Raw genomic sequence first — 6000 nt, forward strand, 5'->3', positions numbered from 1 at the left:
TCCCCGCTGTCGTAGCGCCCCCCACGCCTGGGGTGGTAGCCTCGGCACACCCTTTCGTCGAGGTGGGCCCGACGGTCGCGCCGATGGTGCTCGTTGCCGAGGTGGCCCGGGGCCGCAGGCGCGGTGTTGCGCGTGCGCCCGGTGTAGACCGAGGCTTCCCGCATGAATCGGGAAGTCGCGGCATGAGGTTCCGAGGGATATCCTTGCCTTCGGGAGGCAGTGCTCTCGGCCCATCGGGCCGCAGCGCCTTCCAGGAGATTCTTGAGCTCTCCCTGGATTCGCCGACCCTCGGTGGTTGATGGCTCCGGCATCGCGCGGAGGAGCATCGCTGCGGCTGCCAGGTTCTGACCAACCCCGCTGGATGCGGGCGGCGGCCTGACCCTGGCATCGTTGGCGACGCGGTGCTGGAGACCTTGGGGCAGGTGACGTATTTCTCCGGCCAGGGGTTGGCCCGCCCATACCTGCCCGATGTCCCGACGGACCGGCTCAAGCGCTCCTGTTCCCTCGTTGAGCCTGGCCTGCGCCTCGCGGACTTGCTCGAGTTGTGGGTCGTAACCCCCCGCCGGAGCGGGTGAAAGGGAATTAGGCTTACACCTAGTTCCTATATAATTTTGGTGGTTGAATTGCCCAACACAAATATTTGGACTAACTAGTTTGCCCAAGTGTATAGATTATACAGGTGTAAAAGATTCACACTCAGCCAATGAAAAGACCAAGTTTTGGATTCAACAAAGGAGCAAAAAGGGCAACCGAAGGCAACCCTGGTCTGGGGCACCGGACTGTCCGGTGTGCCACCGGACAGTGAACAGTACCTGTCCGGTGCACCAGGGGACTCAGACTCAAACTCGCCACCTTCGGGAATTTCCAGGGCGACTCGGCTATAATTCACCGGACTGTCCGGTGTACACCGGACAGTGTCCGGTGCGCCAAGGGAGGTCAGCCTCAGGAACTCGCCAGCTTCGGGAAAAGCCAACGGCTCGTCCGCTATAATTCACCGGACTGTCCGGTGTGCACCGGACTGTCCGGTGCGACTCCGGAGCAACGGTCATCTCCGCGCCAACGGCTCTCTGCCGCGCATTTAATGCGCGCTCTGCGCGCGCAGGAGTCAGAATCGCCCATGCTGGCACACCGGACATCAAACAGTACCTGTCCGGTGTGCACCGGACACCCTGGCGGGCCCACAAGTCAGAAGCTCCAACGGTCAGAATCCAACGGCAGTGATGACGTGGCAGGGGGCACCGGACTGTCCGGTGTGCACCGGACTGTCCGGTGCGCCATCGAACAGACAGGATTCCCAACGGCCACATTTGGTGGTTGAGGCTATAAATACCCCAACCACCCCACCATTCATTGCATCCAAGTTTTTCCACTTCTCAACTACTACAAGAGCTCTAGCATTCAATTCTAGACACTCTAAAGAGATCAAATCCTCTCCAATTCCACACAAAGCCCTAGTGACTAGTGAGAGTGATTTGCCGTGTTCATTTGAGCTCTTGCGCTTGGATTGCTTCTTTTCTTTCTCACTTGTTCTTGAGATCACAACACCATTGTAATCAAGGCAAGAGGCACCAATTGTGTGGTGGCCCTTGCGGGGAAGTTTTGTTCCCGGCTTTGATTTAAGAAGAGAAGCTCACTCGGTCCAAGGGACCGTTTGAGAGAGGGAAGGGTTGAAAGAGACCCGGCCTTTGTGGCCTCCTCAACGGGGAGTAGGTTTGCAAGAACCGAACCTCGGTAAAACAAATCTCCGTGTCTCACTTGCTTATTCGCTTGGGATTTGTTTTGCGCCCTCTCTCTCGGACTCGTTTATATTTCTAACGCTAACCCGGCTTGTAGTTGTGTTTATATTTGTAAATTTCAGTTTCGCCCTATTCACCCCCCCCTCTAGGCGACTATCAATTGGTATCAGAGCCCGGTGCTTCATTAGAGCCTAACCGCTCGAAGTGATGTCGGGAGATCACGCCAAGAAGGAGATGGAGACCGGCGAAAAGCCCACTACAAGCCAAGGGAGCACTTCATCGGAAGAGTCCCGCACCAAGAGGAAGGAGAAGAAGAAGATCTCCTCCAACAAAGGGAAGGAGAAGAAATCTTCTTCTCATCACAAAGAGAAGAAAGAAAAATCTTCTTCCCACAAGCCGCATCGGAGCGGTGACAAGCATAAGAGGATGAGGAAGGTGGTCTACTACGAGACCGACACTTCATCACCATCCACCTCCGGCTCCGACGCGGCATCCGTCACTTCTAAGCGCCAAGAGCGCAAGAAGTATAGTAAGATCCCCCTACGTTACTCTCGCATTTCAAAGCATACACCTTTACTTTCCGTCCCATTAGGCAAACCACCAACTTTTGATGGTGAAGATTATGCTAGGTGGAGTGATTTAATGCGATTTCATCTAACCTCGCTCCACAAAGGTATATGGGATGTTGTTGAGTTTGGTGCGCAGGTACCGTCAATAGGGGATCAAGACTATGATGAGGATGAGGTGGCCCAAATCGAGCACTTCAACTCACAAGCCACAACAATTCTCCTCGCCTCACTAAGTAGAGAGGAATATAACAAAGTACAAGGGTTGAAGAACGCCAAGGAGGTTTGGGATGTACTCAAAACCGCGCACGAGGGAGACGAGCTCACCAAGATCACCAAGCGGGAAACGATCGAGGGGGAGCTCGGTCGGTTCCGGCTCCACAAAGGAGAGGAGCCACAACACATGTACAACCGGCTCAAGACTTTGGTGAACCAAGTGCGCAACCTCGGGAGCAAGAAGTGGGACGATCACGAAGTGGTAAATGTTATTTTAAGATCTCTCATTTTTCTTAATCCCACTCAAGTTCAATTGATTCGTGGTAATCCTAGATATACTAAAATGACCCCCGAGGAAGTTATCGGGCATTTTGTAAGTTTTGAGTGCATGATAGAAGGCTCGAGGAAAATCAACGAGCTTGGCGACTCATCCGAAGCCCAACCCGTTGCATTCAAGGCAACGGAGGAGAAGAAGGAGGAGTCTACACCAAGTCGACAACCAATAGACGCCTCCAAGCTTGACAATGAGGAGATGGCGCTCGTCATCAAGAGCTTCCGCCAAATCCTCAAACAAAGGAGGGGGAAAGACTACAAATCCCGCTCCAAGAAGGTTTGCTACAAATGTGGTAAGCCCGGTCATTTTATTGCTAAATGTCCTATATCTAGTGACAGTGATCGAGGCGACGACAAGAAGGGGAGAAGAAAGGAGAAGAAAAGGTACTACAAGAAGAAGGGCGGCGATGCCCATGTTTGTCGGGAATGGGATTCCGACGAGAGCTCAAGCGACTCCTCCGACGACGAGGACGCCGCCAACATCGCCGTCACCAAGGGACTTCTCTTCCCCAACGTCGGCCACAAGTGCCTCATGGCAAAGGACGGCAAAAAGAAGAAGGTTAAATCCAACTCCTCCACTAAATATGAATCGTCTAGTGATGATAATGCTAGTGATGAGGAGGATAATTTGCGTATTCTCTTTGCCAATCTTAACATGGAGCAAAAAGAAAAACTAAATGAATTGATTAGTGCTATTCATGAAAAGGATGACCTTTTGGACTCCCAAGAGGATTGTCTAATTAAAGAAAACAAGAAACATGTTAAGGTTAAAAAGGCTTATGCTCTAGAAGTAGAAAAATGTGAAAAATTGTCTAGTGAGCTAAGCACATGCCGTGAGATTATTGACAACCTTAGGAATGAAAATGCTAGTTTAAATGCTAAGGTTGATTCTCATGTTTGTAATGTTTCAATTCCCAATCTTAGAGATGATAATGTTGATTTGCTTGCTAAGATTGATGATTTGAATATATCTCTTGCTAGCCTTAGAGTAGAAAATGAAAAATTGATTACTAAGGCTAAAGAACTAGACGTTTGCAATATTGCAATTTCCGACCTTAGAACTAAAAATGATATGTTGCATACTAAGGTTGTAGAATTAAAATCTTGCAAACCCTCTGCATCTACCGTTGAGCACAACTTCTATTTGCACTAGATGTAGAGATGTTAACATTGATGCTATACATGATCACATGACCTTAATTAAACAACAAAATGATCATATAGCTAAATTAGATGCTAAAATTGCCGAGCACAACTTAGAAAATGAGAAATTTAAATTTGCTCGTAGCATGCTTTATAATGGGAGACGCCCTGGCATCAAGGATGGCATTGGCTTCCAAAGGGGAGACAATGTCAAACTTAATGCCCCTCCTAAGAACTTGTCTAACTTTGTTAAGGGCAAGGCTCCCATGCCTCAGGATAACGAGGGCTACATTTTGTACCCTGTCGGTTATCCCGAGAGCAAAATTAGGAAAATTCATTCTAGGAAGTCTCACTCTGGCCCTAATCATGCTTATATGTATAAGGGTGAGACATCTAGTTCTAGGCAACCAACCCATGCTAAGTTGCCTAAGAAGAAAATTCCTAATGCATCAAATGATCATGCCATTTCATTTAAAACTTTTGATGCATCTTATGTGCTCACTAGCAAATCCGGCAAGGTAGTTGCCAAATTTGTTGGGGACAAACACAAGGGCTCCAAGACTTGTGTTTGGGTACCCAAAGTTCTTGTTTCTAATGCCAAAGGACCCAAAACAGTTTGGGTACCTAAAATCAAGAACTAAATTTGTTTTGTAGGTTTATGCATCCGGGGGCTCAAGTTGGATACTCGACAGCGGGTGCACAAACCACATGACAGGGGAGAAAAGGATGTTCTCCTCATATGAGAAAAACCAAGATCCCCAACGAGCTATCACATTCGGGGATGGAAATCAAGGTTTGGTCAAAGGATTGGGTAAAATTGCTATATCTCCTGACCATTCTATTTCCAATGTTTTTCTTGTAGATTCTTTAGATTACAACTTGCTTTCTGTTTCTCAATTATGTCAAATGGGCTACAACTGTCTTTTTACTGATGTAGGTGTCACTGTCTTTAGAAGAAGTGATGATTCAATAGCATTTAAGGGAGTGTTAGAGGGTCAGCTATACCTGGTAGATTTTGATAGAGCTGAACTCGACACTTGCTTAATTGCTAAGACTAACATGGGTTGGCTCTGGCACCGCCGACTAGCCCATGTTGGAATGAAGAATCTTCACAAGCTTCTAAAGGGAGAACACATTTTAGGATTAACAAATGTTCATTTTGAGAAAGACAGGATTTGTAGCGCATGCCAAGCAGGGAAGCAAGTTGGCACTCATCATCCACACAAGAACATAATGACGACTGACAGGCCACTGGAGCTCCTACACATGGATCTATTCGGCCCGATCGCTTACATAAGCATCGGCGGGAGTAAGTACTGTCTAGTTATTGTGGATGATTATTCTCGCTTCACTTGGGTATTCTTTTTACAGGAAAAATCTCAAACCCAAGAGACCTTAAAGGGATTCTTGAGACGGGCTCAAAATGAGTTCGCCTTAAGGATCAAGAAAATAAGAAGCGACAACGGGACGGGGTTCAAGAACTCTCAAATTGAAGGCTTTCTTGAGGAGGAGGGCATCAAGCATGAGTTCTCTTCTCCCTACACGCCACAACAAAATGGTGTAGTGGAGAGGAAGAATCGAACTCTATTGGACATGGCAAGAACCATGCTTGATGAGTACAAGACTTCGGATCGGTTTTGGGCCGAGGCAGTCAACACCGCTTGCTACGCCATCAATCGGTTATATCTTCACCGAATCCTCAAGAAGACATCCTATGAACTCCTAACCGGTAAAAAGCCCAACATTTCATACTTTAGAGTTTTTGGTAGCAAATGCTTTATTCTTGTTAAAAAAGGTAGAAAATCTAAATTTGCTCCTAAAACTGTAGAAGGCTTTTTACTTGGTTATGACTCAAACACAAGGGCATATAGGGTCTTTAACAAGTCCACTGGACTAGTTGAAGTCTCATGTGACGTTGTGTTTGATGAAACTAATGGCTCTCAAGTAGAGCAAGTTGATCTTGATGAAATAGGTAATGAAGAGGCTCCGTGCATCACGCTAAGGAA

This window comes from Zea mays, chromosome 3 (genome assembly GCF_902167145.1).
Source record: "Zea mays cultivar B73 chromosome 3, Zm-B73-REFERENCE-NAM-5.0, whole genome shotgun sequence".
NCBI classification, from domain to species: Eukaryota; Viridiplantae; Streptophyta; class Magnoliopsida; order Poales; family Poaceae; genus Zea; species Zea mays.